The sequence below is a fragment of the Platalea leucorodia genome, assembly GCF_965183815.1.
Source record: "Platalea leucorodia genome assembly, chromosome: W".
NCBI classification, from domain to species: Eukaryota; Metazoa; Chordata; class Aves; order Pelecaniformes; family Threskiornithidae; genus Platalea; species Platalea leucorodia.
Genome location: NC_138859.1, coordinates 12,615,749 through 12,634,974, shown reverse-complemented (window position 1 = coordinate 12,634,974; position 19,226 = coordinate 12,615,749). Strand labels below are relative to the sequence as shown.

The 19,226-nt window shown below is 40.7% G+C and overlaps 1 pseudogene across 1 annotated transcript; it reads right to left on the bottom strand.

Moving 5' to 3' along the window:
• Positions 1-673: 673 nt before the first annotated feature.
• LOC309601747 (betaine--homocysteine S-methyltransferase 1-like) lies at positions 674-18,614 on the bottom strand (annotated as a pseudogene). The gene is made up of 8 exons: positions 18,576-18,614; positions 14,405-14,537; positions 9,493-9,611; positions 7,307-7,498; positions 6,562-6,708; positions 4,919-5,101; positions 1,159-1,387; positions 674-878 (listed from the first exon to the last, which is right to left on the bottom strand). The product of its transcript is annotated as a betaine--homocysteine S-methyltransferase 1-like (transcript).
• Between the last annotated feature and the right edge of the window lie 612 nt (positions 18,615-19,226).

Genomic DNA, 19,226 nt, shown 5'->3' with positions numbered 1-19,226 from the left:
GTCTCCAGAGAAGTAAATCTTGTGTACGTGGTACCCTGAGACAAAAACAGTGAGTTATTTACCTGTCATTTTTCTTTCCTAAAAGTTCTCTGAACCTTTCTCCTGCATGTAAGAAATTCCTGCAAGAGCTCATTCTCATTTTCCTTATCTTTTGATTCCATTTATAAGATGCATTTTTCTAGTTCACTTTTATTCTCTTGAAGTCAAGAAAGTGGCTACAGATAACTGTGTGTCTGAAGCATTGGCAGCTTGTGTGTCCCTGAAGTAGCCTTCAACAAATCCTGAGGAAATTCCTACATAATCCCAAACTGAAAACAGACTCAGGAGTGGAAGTCCATGGATACTGTATTTATAGATGGCTTTTTCTCTTTTCACAGGTGAGTTGAGTCAATTATTACTTTCCACGTATTTCTGTGTCTACCCAGTTGATGGCACCTAGCTAACAAGAAGCTCAGTTGTTATGAGAATCCAAAACTCCTTCTGACTGTGTCTTCTCTAAACTATTCGTCCAGAGAAAGATTTTATTATCAGTTTGACATATTAATCTGTAATCACATTATTTTTGCATTTTGTCTCTTTCATTAGATGTTAACTGATAAATCAACGGGGCACTCATCTTCACAGATTTTTCTTGTGAAGCATGAGATGGTCTGTAGATAAATCATTCTAACATTTAGACAACTGCAGTGGATTGGAACAACTGTTTCCGAAAGAGCTCTTTCAGCTGTTGTTCACTTGTTGCTTCTTTCTGTTGCATCAGCTCTCTGGTTCCTTTGGTTACCCACCCCCCCCCCCCCCAGCCATCTGGCTTTGAGACTGAAGGACAATATGGCCTGCCTGAAGCAGGCCTCAGATTCTCCCAGTATTCTCTTCTTGCCCTAAAGAAAGAAAAGGAAATATTACAAAACTTTCATTACTTTCACATTAATTCAGACCAAATGTTCATTTTGAAGAGGGATGAGAATTTTTGTAGCTCTCCTACTGCCCCTTTGCCCCTTTTACTGCTCCCAGATCAAATTTAATTCTTCAAAATTATTAACACAGAATGTTTACGGTTATATTTAGACCTCCATATTGGTTAAGCTAGTCTGCTGCATGGACCAATATAAGCCTTTATAAGGAGGGTGCTGGTGTGCTTTCCAGTTCAGATATACATACCTTGCTCTGACCCAGGGTTTGGTATGCATGCTCAGGTTATTGCCCCAGCTGCCATGTTTCTCAGAAGCTTCTCGCAAAAATCCTCTTTCAGGAGCCAGCTCCTCAGCTATTGCTCGGATGTGATATGGCTCAAATCCACAGCAGCCTCCAATGAAATGAATTCCTAAATCATAGGCCTTTCTTGCATATTTTTGAACATCCCATCTAGTTACAATTCTTGGCTCCAGACCTGCAAAGACATTCATATCTTAAATTTTCACCATGCTCCAGTTCACCGCATTTTTTTGTAAGAAATCACATTATTGAGACACTTGCACACTATTTGCAAAACTGGTTGTAGATGTAGATGTTTGAGCTGTCTGAGCTAGAATTAATAATGCAAACTTTCAGGAGTCTAGCTTTTAGATTCTGTTATGCTTTGCTGAGCTATGCTTGTTGTAAGCTGCTTTGGCTTTGAAAAACAGCACCTAATATCTTCTGAGACTGATCAAGCCCTAAGTCACATGCTTGCCATTCTGCCAGAGTTCTTAGCTGAAGTACTGGAGCACTTTCAATGTTATGCCCACAAGTCCAAAGAGTTCTTAATGAACAATCAATATCTGGGAAATCTGATTACAGTACTCTAATCTGTGAAAGGAGAAGGTATCATCAGCCTACCTGCAACAGGAATAAGCCTGCTTGTTATTCCTCAGGAATGCTTACTACACTTTTTTCCATGACCAGCTAATGGCAGGCAGTTGTTTCGCTGACAGCTGGGATCTGTAGCTATTTCTTAGCCCATCCCTTACTTAGTTATAAGCCCATCCATAAGCAGTTTGCTGCCTCAAGCCACTTCCTTGTGGAAAGTTCTGTGTGTAGATGACTTAGGATGGCTAAGATGCAGCCTTTCTTTTGAACCCCTCTTCGTGTTGCAGGTTGTGGTAAGCAGAGCGGAGGGACGCCAGAGCTGAGAGGAAAGACGTGTGGAAGGAAAGGAACAGAAAGTGAGAAGAACAAGGAAAAGCACACCTGAAAGGGAAGGAGGCACAGGAGTTGCAGAACTGGAAAGAAAAGACCAGGGACTGGAGAAGAAACTTGAAGGAATAAAAATACAGGAATAAAGGAATAAAAATCCTCCCACTTCTTTATGCACATCTGCAGGAGATGAATCAGCTTGGTTATGAGGAGAGTGCAGCATGATGTCTGGGCACTGAACATTCCTCTAGGCAAAGAAGCCGTGGTGAGGTAGTAAGGTTCCAGCACCACAGCAGAAGTAGGATTCTTCTTCCTACATCCTGTCCCAGAAATGCCTAATATGCAAGAAGGTGATGCAAAGCAGATCTGCTCAAAGTCCAGTGAGTAGTTAAAGAGACAGATTCAGAAAATAAAAAACAGAAGGGAAAAAAATGAAATGGTCTTAAACAGAAAATTATTGGTCTCAGAGGGAAAGACTGGACAACGGAAAAATAGATGGTCTAATATCAGAAGGAAAACCAGATTAAGCTATCTTAGAAAGCTGTTTAAATAAAAGTTTGTGTACAGTCCTGCAGATGTGAGAGAAAGCATCAGAAGCATCAATTCATGATTTCCTTGTCTCTCATATATCATTAAAAAGCTAATGCAAAATTGATACAAAACGATCAACAGTAAGAATGCAGCATCTTGCACTCAATTTATACCCGTATAAGCAACTAAACTCCAGGAGAACAGTATAGGGTGTTTCCCTGTCTTCTCCGTCACCCACCCTGTCACAATCAGTCCTTGTGTTTCAGGAGCATAAGGACAGCACCAACCTAACAGCTCTGAAGAAACATGGATAGACTCCGCCATAAGAACTGGCCACACATGGTGAAACATGGTGATTGAAAACAAGCAGTATGCTACGAAAAGAAGTTGCCACATAGATCACGTTTTGTGGGGTTTTCTTCCCCCCTCCCAAAAATGACTAACATTCTATTTTCCGTGCCTGTCAATGTACAGTATTTTTCTTGGCTTTATTCAGAATTAAATATCTCTAGCTTAACAGTTTATGTTATCATTTACAGTAAAAAGATATTGAAATTTTCATCAACTTCTGATGAGAAGATTGTAATGTGCGCCTAGATTTAGCCCCTCTGTACGTCTACTCTTGAGATAACTGGGTATGCTTTGACTGACCAGGACTTTTCTGTCTAAAACATTGTCCTTGCTTAACTGGTGACATTTGAGAGCAATTGCAGTAACACAGAAGGGAAAAACACAGAAAACTGGAAAAAGTTCTAAAGATAAATAAATACTGCTGGTATCTAGATGCTGGAGTTTGCCAATACAACATAGCCAATGCTTTTCTAGAAACTGAGATCTTGTTGGCCTGTACAGAGGTTATGTACGCTTCAAATACCTAAATGCCTCTTTGTGCATATTGCCTTCCACAAAAAGCAGAGTCAACTGGGTCAGTTTAACAATGATTTACCAAACTACTTCTCTGCCATCAAGTGATCAGTTGCTCCTTCTGGGTAGTGCAAACATTCACAGAACCAGGCTTCTCCAATTGACTCATGAAATTTCTGAAAACTGACATCTCATACAGTTTACTTATAACATACAAACCAAGAACCATAACAAACCAAAGAGTGAATCCTTCAATTAACTTGATTACTTACTGCATCTGTTCTATCATTTTTGCTTGCAATCAGAGGAGTTATACGAAGGAATGAATAGGATAAATGAGTTCCTGACACTTTTAAACATCCCAGAGTATTTTCAGAACCCAGACATGTTGTTATTATCTAATGAATGCCTCAGGCTCATGCTTTATTCTTTTTCCTTCATTTACGTAGAGAGGACTTTTAAAATAAAATATCTTCCTGAAAATCACATCCATATCTTTTTTTTTTTTCCTAAAAATTCAAGTTTCAGTTGTTTTAATACCTTATTTTATAGGCTGATCTTGAAAAGAAGAATGTATGATATCTGAAAATGAAGGCATTTTTCTAATCAATTTTAAAATGTTTAGGCTGCTTTTTTCCTCTTATCTTAAGAGGATGTGACCTTCTACATCCCAGGTGGGAATAAGCCCTAAATACACAAGCCTTATATACACATAAAGTGGCTGAATCTTTCGGTCTTTTGGGTAGAATTTCTGCTGAGCATAAGAGTGATGAATCCATCTCCAAACTGCTAATCCATTTGTAAGCAACATCAAAGAACATATTCCCTCTTCTGCTTTCTCTCTAATCTCACTTATCTTAGACAGTTACACTTGCAAGACTGAACCATTATGAGTGCAAGAATCATGCACCTATACTAATGATCCAGCTCCGCATATGCATTATACATTAAATCCCTATGCAGGTAAACATTATAGGGCTCATGGGCTAGACGTCACAACCGAGAATGCTGGGGAGCTCCAGTCCAAAGGCATTTAAAGTCTGGGTTGTTTTTAGTGTATTTGCTCTTGTTAATTTCTTTGGACTATTTTACAGCTGTCCTGAACAAGGTTCTATAGCACAAGAAAAAAAAAAAACAACATTTTTTTTTAATTGATTTAGGTTGTGGCACTTTAACTGTTTTCATCATAATTTCACTTTCAGTCACATGCTGTGATACTGCTGAAATACTCTCATTATCTGGATGATCTTTAACCCAATCCATCTATGCAGAATGCCAGACAGGATAATTGAGACTGATCCTATTGTACAGGAGGATGCCTTGCAGTTTCAGCTTTGCTAAAAGCTAGGGGAAAAAAAGGAACAGACAGTAAATAAATTTAAAAAAAAAAAAAAAGATACCCTTGTCTTACCAAAGGGAAATTCTGGAAGGTCAATAAATCCTTGCTTCCCACAATCAGGTGTATGGAAAGCAAGTGGTTGGGACATCAGGTGAGCTTTCAGTTTAGCAGCGTGCAAGCCCTCTTTCATCAGTCTCACAGTTTCCAGGGAGGTATCTGGGTCAAAATGGCAGTTGACTCCAACAATAGAAGCACCTAGGAGGAGGAAAATAAATAAGTTCAAGTCACATCTCCCTAGGAAGTGGGAGGTGAAAGTTCTTAGCCACAGCACTCCATAAGCAGAGCAGTCCATCTGTACACCAGCACTATGAACACAAGCGTCCTGGTTTCAGCTGGGATAGAGCTAATTTCCTTCCTAGTAGCTGGCATAGTGCTGTGTTTTGGATTTAGGATGAGAATAATGTTGATAACACACTGATGTTTTAGTTGCTGCTAAGTAGTGCTTACACTAGTCAAGGACTTTTCAGCTTCCCATGCTCTGCCAGGTGCACAAGAAGCTGGGAAGGGGCACAGCCAGGACAGCTGACCCACACTGGCCAAAGGGCTATTCCGTACCATATGACGTCATGCTCAGTATATAAGCTGGGGGGAGTTGGCCGGGGGGCAGGGATCGCTGCTCGGGGACAGGCTGGGCATTGGTCAGCAGGTGGTGAGCAATTGCATTGTGCATCACTTGTTTTGTATATTCTTTTATGATGATGATGATGATGATTTTCTCTTCCTGCTGTCCTATTAAACTGTCTTTATCTCAACCCACAGGTTTTACTTTTTTTTTCAGTTCTCTCCCCCATCCCACCAGGAAGGGGAGGAGGGTGAGCGAGTGACTGTGTGGTGCTTAGTTGCCGACTGAGGTTAAACCACGACAACAAGGTAGTTGGATTAGAGCCAGCCTCAACTCTCCTGAGGCTGATCATTCCATTTACATCTCAGTTGCACTCCTTACCTTCCTGATGAGGAATCACATCTCCCACCCTCATGCAGTTGCTTTTCTCATCAGTGCTCAATCAGTGAAGACTGATTATGTACAGCCACATATACAAATAGCTAACAGGTTCCTAACACAGGTTCTGCCTTTGGATTTCAACTCTTAACTCCAAAGGAAAAGAGTAGTTCAGAACAGATATAATAAAACCCCTGTATGGTCGGTCCATCATGCCCCTGATTAATTCCTTCTGCCCTTCCCTTTGTCCTGCAGAAAACACAGCATTTGATAGGCAATAAGATTAATTTTTTCATTCTCTTATTCTCTCATCCTGGATTTGAACTGTGCTCCACACATTTCTAAAAACATGAGCAGAGAATCAAAGGCGGCTTTGGATTCTGCTTATGTTTCATAATCCTGAGCCCAGAATTTGGGGCTGGGTCTGTAATCAACTTTGAATAGTTTTAGGATTTTGTTCTACTCAGTATCAGCTGCCTGTGGCTATTGCTCCCAATACCATCCTGGTTAATAAGGATTTTATAGCTGCATTTTCATACTTTTTTTTACAAGACTGCTCTAGTAAAGTACACATAGAAACTCTTCCACAGGCTCAAAACTTTCATCAAGTATAATTGGGAAGCTATCTACTTGAGATACACATCCATTTATCTCAATGATTAAGGACTTAACTTTGTTCCATACTTTTAAAGTGCAGATTAAAACAGATTCTTACCAGCCTTTACCAGTCGGACAGCACATTGTCCGGGGGGCACGCCATGCATGTCTCCTTCTGGACAATGCACATTGTAGCTGCAACTGGCTTCCTAGATTCTTTTAGGACTTCAACAGCCCAGACAGCTTCTTCAACATGTTCAAAATACTGAAAGAAATTAAAAGTGGACTACTTTCGTTTCTTGGAGATGAAACATAAACACATTAATCCAGACCCCAAATTCACCAGCAATACAATGACTTGATTCTTTTCTGATTTACACTAACAGAATTCAGTTGAGTTCACTGACCACACAGTTAAAAAAGGATTTTAAAAAGTCAGAAGGAAAACTAAATCCAAAATAAAAAGATACTCATGTTTCAGAATAAGAATGCCCATACAGGGGGTTAATCAGGGATTTATCCCTGAAGAACTATTTTCATCTAGAAAAGTCACCATGGGTTGGTTACTTACGGAGTACAGGAGGAAACAGGAACTAATCAAGATCACATTAATCTATCCTCTTTGTACTGGTACAGAATTTGACTTGACTGAGATGATAGAAATTTAGGGTTCAAGGTCCTATTCTAGGACGCTTGCAGATACTGCTGTGCATTTAGAAAACATCTGATTCTACTGGAATAAAAGTATAACAGAAAATTTTAAAGAAGGAAGCAATATATACTTGTATTCCCTAAAGTAGACTAGACATCTTAAAGTTAACACACTGTGCCAGCTGAAGGCATGTACTTTTTTACAGATTTACCTCTGCAATTAGGAAGTCAACATTCTTCTTCATAAAGCCATCTAGTTGCTTTCGAAAGGCTGCTTTAACCTCTGCTTTATCCTTGCAGCTTAAGTATGATGGTGTTTGACTGAGTCCTCCAGCCACTAAAGCATCACCTTCATTAGCCACTTCTCTTGCAATGTCACAAGCAGCTTCATTCACTTTCTGGCACTATATGAATATAGATTACATCATTTTTACCTGGTCAGAGATATGCATGTAATTTCAGAGCACAAAAAGGACAAAAGAGTTCTTCATATTCATTTATAATTTAAATGTATTTTTCTATAATATTGATTAGGAAGATCAGCATTTTTCAAAAAAATAACAAACATTAAGAAACAGATTTCTTGCAACTTATAAGTTATCATATTATCAAACACTAATACAAAAACATATTACCTTTAATACATCTTACACAAATAGTCTATAAAAAAGCAAATATTTGGTGTGAAGCAGAATTTTTTTTTCCTCTTAGAAAATAAGTTAGTTAGTTACACTTAAGTGTCTGCTTCTATTCTGAGATTTTGTGGATGGAAAAAAAAAGTAGTAATTTCAATTGATTTTTCATTCTGTTTCTTAATGTATTATTTTAGTATTTTGATAATTTTCAAAATTTAAGCTATGATATGATATAGAGTCATTTAAGGCACTTTTAAAAGGATGTCATTAATTACCTGATGTTAAAGTTACCAATTTAAGAATAGCAAAGGGAAACTTATCACTATATATGATTAATTAATCACCTAGACTGAAAGACACATTCCCTGTATACCCAAACCAGGATGACTAGAACAGCTTGTGAAAGAGGTTAAGCTGGGAAAAAAAGATTTTTGGAAAAGAATCATTATTTGGGATAGATAACAAGGACTGATTAGAGCAGGTTTCTTTGTGGCCCATGGGCTACTTAGAATCTACATAGGTTTCTCTCAGCTGAAGTTTTCCATGGCTGCCTCAAAACATCCAGATGATTTTTAAGGCTATTGCTGACAGAGTGTCTTCCACTTGCACTTCTGCTCAGGTACGTGTTTGGGAACACCAGGAGCTGGAGCCATAAACCAGTTAGAGCCTGGAGGAAACTGCTTCTAGAACTGGCAGCAAATCAAGCTTGAAAGTTTTGCTGCAATGCATTCCAGTTTCCAGTTGCTTTCCCAACCCCTCTTATCATTTTTCGTTGCAGCATGGCTAGTTCCAGAGGCACTATGTTTCTGGGATATCACTTCAGACATTTCGATGTTGCATCTATTGAATGTAAAGGTACAGCATTTCAGATAAATTTGGTCATATGACATTTTAATGTCTTAACCTCTTAATTAAGCCTCAAGTGTTTCCCTAGTGTCCAGATTGTTCTAGTTTCTGACTTGGGATATCTTCACATAAATATATTCCTTCCTCTCTGCGCCCTGGAGAATCTTCTCTATTTTCCAGAGGCTGAAATAATAGACAATAGGACCAAAGGGGAAAAGATCAGAGAAAACACCCAACGACAAATCTTCTAGTCTCAAAGGAACTATCTAGAAATGTTTGTGCCAGAAGTCCCAGTGGAGATGGGGCCTGCATCTAGTGAAGGCACCCAACATCCTACAACTCCTCTGTGTAGGGGGTAAGAAAACACCAACACAGTACTTCTGTTACTGTACCAGATTACCCTTACACATGAGAAGGGGAATACTGACCACAGTGTATACCTTGGATTTTTTAGTTGATATTTTATTGAAGACATGGTCCTAAAAAAACATTCAGTTCTTATTAGCAAGTCATTATTCTCCAGGATTCTTCACCATTTTTGCAGTTGATTTGTTTCTCTGGATGCTAAAGCATTTCTTTTTTTACAATTGATTTTGCTCTCTGTGCATTTAGTCCTCCCTATACTTTGTATGAAAACTCCAGTAAACTATCTCCTCAGATGGGAAAAATAAGATGTGGGCATCCTTTTTCCTCTCTTCATCTTTGCCCCATTTTGTTATTTTTTTTTTTTCTTTCCCCTTTAACCTTGTCTTTCTTACTATTCCAAATTCTGAAATTGCACCATCTCATTCTTTGGTCCTCAAATATAACCAAAACTGTTATGACAAACTGTGAAAATACTTGATAATTCTTTCTATTAAACCTTTTGAAATGAATACACTTATTTCATATCTCCATCAAAATAGTATTTTACTCACACTTATTTCCTCAGCTACATAATTGCCCCTGTTCTCTAGTTTGTCCTCACTGGCATAAAATGTGAATGCCTGCAGAACATTGGATCCAGCTCTGAGGAATTCCCGGTGAAGCTGACAAACTGCAAAGAATTAAAAGAGACAAAGAAGAGATGTTTGGTACAGTTATTACTATTATTATCCCAAAACTAAATGTTTATTGAATTAATGTTACTGTAAAAGAAGTGATACTGTGTTTACTAGAAGAGCCATTATGAGGGAGTAGAAGCAGTACCCCAGTCTGTGTAGAATTCCTTTCTTCCCACTCTTAGAACATTAGGTAGAAAACTTCCTTCTTAGTTATTCTCTGCTAAGAATGACTGAAGATTTCTATATTTAGTTCATCAGTAGATTCAGATGCTCACGTACCCAAGAGTCGGGCCACTGAAGAACATCAAAACAACCAGCAGGTGGATCGGGCTGCTAAGATTGAAGTGGCTCAGGTGGATCTGGACTGGCAACATGAGGGTGGATTGTTTATAGCTCGGTGGGCCCATGACACCTCAGGCCATCAAGGAAGAGATGCAACAGACAAATGGGCTCGCGATCGAGGGCTGGACCTGACCATGGACGCTATTGCACAGGTTATCCATGAATGCGAAACATGCACTGCAATGTGTACCTCAAGGGGATTTGATTTTGGGTGAAAATAGCCAATGAACTGAATGGTATGATGTTAATTGCTATATAATACTGTATGTCATCACTTCTATGGTGGCTATATGCTATATCAACAGAATCACAGTAAGAATCACCCAGATTAATGAAGAATGAACTTTGATGGAACCGAGCAAAGTGCAGCGGTGATAGAACCATAACTGGCTTCAGCATGCAACAACCCAACACCACACACCATCTCTCCTGCCCTATAGGACTGTTATGAGAGATGAAGCCCAAAGTCATGGACCGAATGAACTCAACGGACATTTTAGAGGGATGGCCCATGGACTAAGGGAATGATATCTGTGTGTACATATCAAAAGACTGGAAAAGTGGTGGTGATTAATTGGAATGTATTGGAAAGGATAGGACCTGGGCATGACATAGATGGTATAGAATAAGGGGTGGATACTGTCCTGGTTTCAGCTGGGATAGAGCTAATTTTCTTCCTAGTAGCTGGCATAGTGCTGTGTTTTGGATTTAGGATGAGAATAATGTTGATAACACACTGATGTTTTAGTTGCTGCTAAGTAGGGCTTACACTAGTCAAGGACTTTTCAGCTTCCCATGCTCTGCCAGGTGCACAAGAAGCTGGGAGGGGGCACAGCCAGGACAGCTGACCCACACTGGCCAAAGGGCTATTCCGTACCATATGATGTCATGCTCAGTATATAAACTGGGGAGAGTTGGCCGGGGGGCAGGGATCGCTGCTCGGGGACTGGCTGGGCATCGGTCAGTGGGTGGTGAGCAGTTGCATCATGCATTACTTGCTTTAATAATAATATTATTATTACTACTATTTTATTTCAGTTATTAAACTGTTCTTATCTCAACCCATGAGTTTTCTCACTTCCACTCTTCCGATTCTCTCCCCCACCCCATCAGGGAGAAGGGAGGGAGCGAGCAGCTGTGTGGTTCTTAGTTGGTGGCTGGGGCTAAACCACAACAACCCACAAAACAATAATTATAATAATTTCTAGAACACTACTTATCATGTAAAACAGAGTTAAAACGCTCAACAGCTTATAGCAAATACAGGAATAATTTATTCCCTAGATATTGTATAGAGACATGAGAACACTGCAGTTTCTATGGCAGATGTTTGGAAAAGCTTTCCTGAAGTCTTGGTTCATCATACCTCATTGTCTACAGACAATCTGTGTCATTAGGGAAACATGTTAATGTGTCACGAGAATAAAATTACTGCCTTCAGCTACAACAAACACAGCATTCTATGCCAGAGAAGCTCAAACGGTAGTCTGAGTTGCTAGAGTCAATCTGCATACACAGCAGCACATCTGCTTTCAGTGAAGGAACAGTGTGGTGTCCCTTGCTTTTCTCTACTAGTACCAGTATTTCATTTCTAATTACAGCCTTGGGTAACCACACTGTGATTTAACACAGCAGTCACAAAGAACTATCCAGGAACATAGATTCTAGCAGAGCTACAATTCAAAGAGTCCCTGGAATTTGCCTGAACTATCGGGATCAAATTTCAGTTTTACAGCCTTTACACAGTCAAAACATTCCTAGTGCAGAGAGTATTCTTTTTCCTACATCATTAAAACAGGCTACTGAGCCCAACTAAAAGGACTGTCTCTGTATGTTTCTAGTGTTCTGTAGTTTGTTTTTCTATTCGCCCCCATGAAAAATCATTGATGAACACTAGTCAGGAAATGTGAAAAGGAAAAAATAATCTACAAATATTTTCACAAATGCTTTATGACATTTCCATAATAAACTAGATTTATTTACCCCCATGGTTAGTGCTCTTTAAATATGGTTCCTGCATTCCTAGAAGAATGTTTGGGATTTGTGTGAATAAGGATGGAGACATTGGTAGGCAAATGAAACATAATCTAACACGTATGAATAAGGAACTTTATATCCCAAACTATCAGGTATGTGAACAGCAGACTCTTGAATGGGTCTGCATTTGGAGGGAAAGAATAGCATTATAAGTAAAGTATCAGCCTGAATCTCATTCAATCCCAGGCAAATCATTTTTACCACTAGAATACACTTAGTATTATCAAGCCCACAGTAGTCTGCATGATGCTATCAAAAACCCAAACCACTCTAATTTACTTCTTGTGTGACTTCTAGCATGTTACTGAAGCTATGTTTTCTTCCACTATTTGAGAAATGAGGTAACAGCCACATATGAGGCTAAACAATTATTAAATTTGATGCATTTTAGGAGTCAGACATACAACACCGAGTTTTCATTTCAATCTACCATGAGTTGGACATTTCACAAAAGACACAGACTTAAGCTAACAGCAGATGGGGGCAGTAAGTGCATATGCATATTGCTCAGTACAGAGCAGTAGCTCAGATACCTGATCTGGCTCAGAAGAAATATTTAGATCTCATTTCTAAACTTGTCAGTCTGGCAAAACTTCTCCTCTCTTGTAACGGAGATAATGGCCTTCAACTCACTTTTTTTTTTTTCTTCTTTCTTTTTTTTTTTTTTTCCCTCCATCATTCCTTGCTGCAATCTCAGAACCTCCCTCATTCCTTACAAAGACAAGAAGGGCCGGTAGTTGTATGGTTTTTTACACCAGCTGGCTCAGACAGTTGGTCCTTCTGTTCTTTACACCTGCTTTCAAAATAACATGACCCTTGAGCATGCAGGAGCAAAGAGCAATAACAGAGGGGAGGCAGCACACTGCACTGAAAGAAATGAACACATTTCCAGTTAAGGGTGTATTTATAAATAGCCTACAAAGGGCTTATAAAAGTGTTATGTTACAGGCATGAGCAATATGTTCTAGCAAATCAGTAGGGGGCTAACCTATGACTACTGATCACTTGTTTAAAACAAATCTGTGTGCCAATTTAGCCTATTTAAGCCATCTGCAACTGCCTCTATGTAAGGTAATGTCTTGCATTCCCCATGGACCGAGACCTACACTTCCTGAGAAGGCATGTGGAGAGGGTCAAAGACTTTTGTGGTACAAAAGAAATAAGCAAAGGGGAAACAAAGAGCATGGTATAAGCGCTACGATTTGTAAGATGGAATGCGCAGGGGCAGAAAAAGGTACAGGTGGAGAGAAAGAGAGAGGTGATAGGATGTATTTTTGGGAGATGAGGTTCAACAAATTAGGTCATCACCCTTTAAACCTTTGCTGGAGCACTGCATTATCTAAGGCTGTCCATGACCCTAAGTTAGGCATGCTACACAAAGTAACACTTGAAGGCTGAGAAGGATTAGGGGAAAAAATAGGTAAGGTGTACAAAGCAATGTAATAGAGAGGGCTAAGATCTCTATTTCTCCTTCTCCTCTTCTTCCTTCTTCCCCCTTTATAGAGGAAAAAGACTAATTTGGAAGGACATACACTTAAGACAGAACAAAGAAAATTTTTTTCCCAGGACATTCTGAATTAGCTTGTGGGATTAACTGCACATGATATTACTAGGGCAAATGCTTTATTGTAATGAAGCATACATAAATAGATAATAGCACCTGCTTTTGCACTATTTATGCTAAACACTATAATCTTTATGCTGTAAGGCATAGAATGATTGCTCATTTTGCCCCCCTCCACTGTAGACAGTCACTCCATTAAATGGGATAGGCAGAAGTTGAGTTAACACCCTTGGCACAGCAACTGATGCAATTTTATTGCAATTCTTAGGTTCTTATGAGGTTTATCAATCCTCATTTCACAGTGGAGCCAGATACATTAAATACTCCTCTTCCATTCCATTGTTTATTAAAAGCTGCCGTTTTCCTGAAGGAATTAATAAACAAACTGTATTCATTTATAATGGTCAGAACACAACAAAACAGATAGTTAACTGCAGAATTTTTTGTCACAAGATGTTGTGAAGGATAAACTTGATATCAGCTCAAGGACAGACTGGACATGTCCATGAGAGAGAAATCACTGAATGTTATTAAATACAAAGATACCATATCTGTGTCAAAAAGTCCCTGGGTTACAAATTACTGAAGACTGGGAAAGCATTCTGGAGAGGTATCACTATATGTTTGCACTACTCATATTCTTTCCCAACCAACTGGCTTTTGACCAGTGTTAGAGCAAGAATAAGGGGTACGATGATTAGGGGGTCTATAGATTCTTAGACTATTCTTAACAGTGTGTAATTCTACATTGTCAAGCAACCCACTACAGGTTCCTATATATTTATTATTTATCCAACCATGTTTACCTTCACTATAGAATCACCATTTCCCAGTAAAACTGACCTGCTTCTGGGTGTTCTACCGTTGCTTCGGGAGTCCAAGGCCTAGCTTTTACATACCCCCTCTTTTCAAGAGCAAAGACGAATCCTCCATCTCCAATCACAAATTCTCCAGCATCTAAACGCTCTAGAATACCCTGCAGAAAGCAGGAAGAAAGGTTAATAATTACAGTTCTTCAGTTTTGTGGGCTTCCTTTGTTGACATTTCCTGTATTTGCAAAGCAGATATAATTATTTGTGGGCTACCAGAAACATCTTTGCCATAATAATAAGAAGTAATCCATTTCCTTCTTGAAATTCTCTTTAAAGAATAGTAGGTGATCTGTTTTACAACATAAGGCGTTAATATATGCATATATATTACATAAGACTTTTAATTATTCAGTTTATTGTATTCCAGAGATATAGTCCCCAGAACTAGAAGTCAATGGTCTAATTCCATTCCTATGAAAGTAAAACACAGTCTCAAATTCTCCTGTAAAATATATGTGAAACTTTTTAAAATGAAACACTAGTATCACTGACCTCTTCATTAGCTCATTTGCTCTTTAGCTACAAATGCCATCATGACAGAGCCTCAGCACAAGTAGCTTGTGACACAAGATGGCACAACAAGCATCAAAAAAAGTAAGCATGTAACATTTTCCTAGCAAATAAGACACATCTCAGAATGCTGGCCTCCATTTTCTGACAGACTTTTCACTGGCCTGGGTTTCCTTACCTAGACTTACAAAATGAAAGAAAATCCTGCTTCTTTTGCACAGCCCAGAAATGTTTTAAGATGCCAAATTACAAACCTTACAGCACCCTGTGATTAACCTTGCTTCTGCCTTGAACTCTACACTAACACAAGGAAAGTGGTAATTATTTTTTTTTGTAAAATGAAAAACATGAATACAAAATATATTGATTGCACCTAATACATATTATTTTTTGTATTCCTTTCATTGCTTCATTGGATTGTTCAAATTTTCAAAAAAGTACCTTGCTGTTATACTAAATAGTACTAAATTCTGCCAGTAGATTACAAACATAATTCTATTTGACTTTAAAAAGTGGATTAATGCAGACCCATTACATTAACAAAGGTAGTGGGTACAGAAAAAGATTTTAAAAAATCAAAGGTAAGACTGAAATTGCTGTCCATAGTTATCTTTTCCTGATGGCCTACTAGCGTTTCAGTAGATGAAATTTGAGGGAGTAGGGGAAAAAAAAGCACCTTGCGGACATAGAGTTGAGTGTGTTTTTTTGTGTTGAGAGGAAGGGTTTTTTAACAATTAGCCTCCAACCTTTAGTAGATTATCTTTCTTGATAATTTCTCCTTCATTCATTCAATTATCTCACACCATACATCCAGGAAAGAAAAACACTTATAACATCTCAGCACTGCCCTTTAGGCAGCATGAGAGTATGCCTTTCCAACAAGAAGGTGCACTGTGCCAACTATGCCAGTTCCAGTACCAAGCATAGCAGTGTAAGGCTACTTGGAGGCCACAAAGCCTGGCTGAGAGGGTCGGCGTTTTTGGCCCAGGCACTGACATAGCAGCAAGGTGATGGGGCTTCTCTGCACAGTGTTGCTGTGCAGATATATGAGCTAGGCCAAGTGTTGGCTTGCAGATGTCTGCATCACATTCCATTGCACATTCTGGACTTTCCAAAATATTGACGTAATTAACTTTACAACGTTAAGAAAAAGTGCAAGCTTTTATCTTTATTTCAGCAGGACCAGGGCAAAACTCAATCTACAATACTCAGTCTCCAAAACTCAGTAATTTTCAATAAGTCTACAAGTCGTGCCTGTCTATTAGGGCAATTCTGTTGTAAGTGTAAATGTCAGGAGGCTTTGTAAAGATTGTGTTTGCAATTAACTAATTTGCAGTTGTAACAGAATGCCTCAAATGGGGCCAGAGAAAGGCACCCAAGGGATCACTGGTTGAGTCCCTGCTTCCTCTGCCTGCCAAGGAATCTTTTACAGACAGAGCCTGCTTCAGAAGTTTAATATGCAGAGAACAGGAGTGCAGAGGGGAAAACAAAAAAAAAAAAATCTTAAATGTATAAGCAACCTCAGTTATTGCTTGTTAACTGAAGATTACATTACAATAGATACATGTTGACACAATATATAGATATATTTAAATGCACTACAATCAACAGGTTTTTTTTTTCAAGTCCCTTCTAGGATTTAACAGCAGTTTCCCTTCACAGTTCTAGCTTTTTTAAACTGCACTTTAAAATAATCTTCACTTTTGACACACAGAAGCAACATAAGCCATGACTGAATAGATTGTGGTATCTTAATATATAATATATTGTGATATATTAAACCTAGCATCAGGGCATCTAATAGCAGGTGACATAACTATAAAGCACAAAGTGCTTAAACTTACTTTGTCAGTTCAGATTGGCTCAAAATGGAAATAACTTTTTTGCAGACTTTATTATAGGTCTGATATCATCTCTTCACACCATTTTTACTTTATCTATACTGGATAAAATACCATTGGTTCAAACAGCATATAGCTAGCATGAGTTCAGCATCAACATTGTTTTGTTCTGCCCCAGAGAACTACAACTGTGTGCTCATGCCCAATCCAGATCAAAATTGTACTGTCAAGTGATCCAGTAGTACACAGATCTGGTATTAAATAACAAGAAATAGTATCTGTAAAAAGCTAACCAGGGCTTTTTTGAGCCATCTTTTCACTGCTTCACTTTTGCTACCATGAACAAAGTTGCACCACAGTCCATACATCTATCCACGGAAGGAGTGCAAATGACTGTATGAAGATATTCCCCCAACCAACTTTAAGAATGTAACCGAACCATATAAGTGAAAAGCCTGCTTGGTCTACCTATATCCTATCTTTCCATCGGTGGAGAGAAAAAAGCATCTCAAAATAACTATTCAGATCTTAAGTGAGCCCTCAAGAAAGGCTTATCTCTGTCCATTGCCTGTAGGAGAACCTAGGGCAATTGCCTTCTGCTAGGTGTCTGAAGTTAGGTGGCATGTGCCAAAAAATAAGCAGCAGAACAAATACCTCCTCACCTCCTTCCTTTATAACTGAGCTACCTGAAAGGCATAGAGTTCATAGACTTCTTCCCATATCCTTCTGTTCTCTTACTCTAGACTTATATGCTACATATAAAACCAAATAAAAACAGTTCTGAGTAAGAAGTGTCCAGTGTCCTACTAATAATACTGTCCTTCCAAACAGAAGGTAGAATACATGATTCCACTGACCCTCCCAAGCAGCACTGCAGGGTAGCAGTACTGGTATATGTCAGAGAGTCTGATTTAGATATTGCTCAAATGTTTATCTTGATGGCCAGAATGGCTGATGCCTGAATAACCTTTTATACTGGCTTATTTCTTTAGCTAAATGAGAGTGCGAAGGGCATGCATATATTGGAGACTGCGCTCCTATTACAAACACTGTTGGTATTCAGTCATATAAATAAAGGGAAGAGCAATTTGGGGCTTTTAGAGTTGTCAGGACGCTGGAGACAGGAATCCCATCCAATGAAGGTTTATGCTTACAATATTTACAATTTTAATGTGTTGTGAGCACTGCTTAGTTTGCATATCAAATAATATTAAGCAAAATGGTTTTGAACTTTGGTGGCTTCAGTCTATGTGTTGAGAGAAATCAAGATTCTGTGAGCTGTTACAGCATTAAGTTGAATCTAATCTATCTATCTCATAACAGTGTCCAAATGTCTTTAATGGTTTGATGCTGAATAGGTATAGTTATTATTACGTCTTTACTTTAGCTTTTCACAATATGCCCTTACCCGCAGAAATACCGAGTACCTTACTTGGAGGTTAAGTGCGGTTTGCGGGTTGTGCCAGTTTTGCAGCAGCTCCCCAGGAAAGCCTCCGGGCAGGACCCCGAGGGGGCGGGAGAGGCGGCCGGGTACAGCGGAGCCCCAGCCCGACCCAGAGTCGAGCTCTGCCCTGTGCCGCTGGGAAGCTCCCGCCGCTCCCCGCCTGCGCGCCTCGCAGCACCGGCGCGAGGCTGCCTCTGCCCTACCGCGTGGTCCCGCTAGGGCAGCGCCCGCACCGCGGCAGGGGCACCCCTCCCAGCGCCCGCCGCTGCCCCCACGCCGGACAGGGGAACGGGCCCGCCGAGAGCAGGGGACCGGGGCCGAGCAGGGGAGGGAGGTGGGGGAATTATCCTTTTGCCCTGTTTCGTGGTCTTCCTGATCGGCAGCATTTTCCTCGCCAAAGGACGCTGGCTACCTGAGACTACCCAGACGACTCGGCACGAAGCAGAAGATAACCCGAGCGCTCAGCCCGCACTTTTATAACGCGGGGAGGAGGCGGGCCGCGGTGAGCAGCGCTGCGAGCGACACCCCCGGCCGGCCCGGCCCCTGCCTCCGCGGGGCGCCCTGGCACGGCCCGGGACTGACCCGCCCCCTCCCGCCACCGCCCCCGCCTGGCTCGGGGACGAGCACTGGGGGTGGGGATCGGGAGGCGCCCGGTAGCTCCTCCGGGCTGCCCCCTCGGCCAAGGGGCTGGCCAGCGCTCTCCATCCCTGCTGCGGGCGGGCTGCGCGCGGGATGAGCGCGGTGCTGCGGAGAGCCCTGCGACGGCTGCGACCTCCCGCCGCGGCGGCCGGCCCGACCCCCCCCCGCCGCCGCCGCGGCTGCCCTGCGGCCCCTCGGCGGCGGCGCGGGCACGCGCGGGCCGGGCCGGGCTGGGCGCGGGGGCGGTGAGGAGCTCCGGGCGGGATGCGGTGGGGAGGCGCTGGCAGAGGAGCTGTTAACGGTCACGGCTCTCAGCGCGTGGCCTCCGCGCGGGCGGTGCTGCCCCAGGGCGCGGCCCC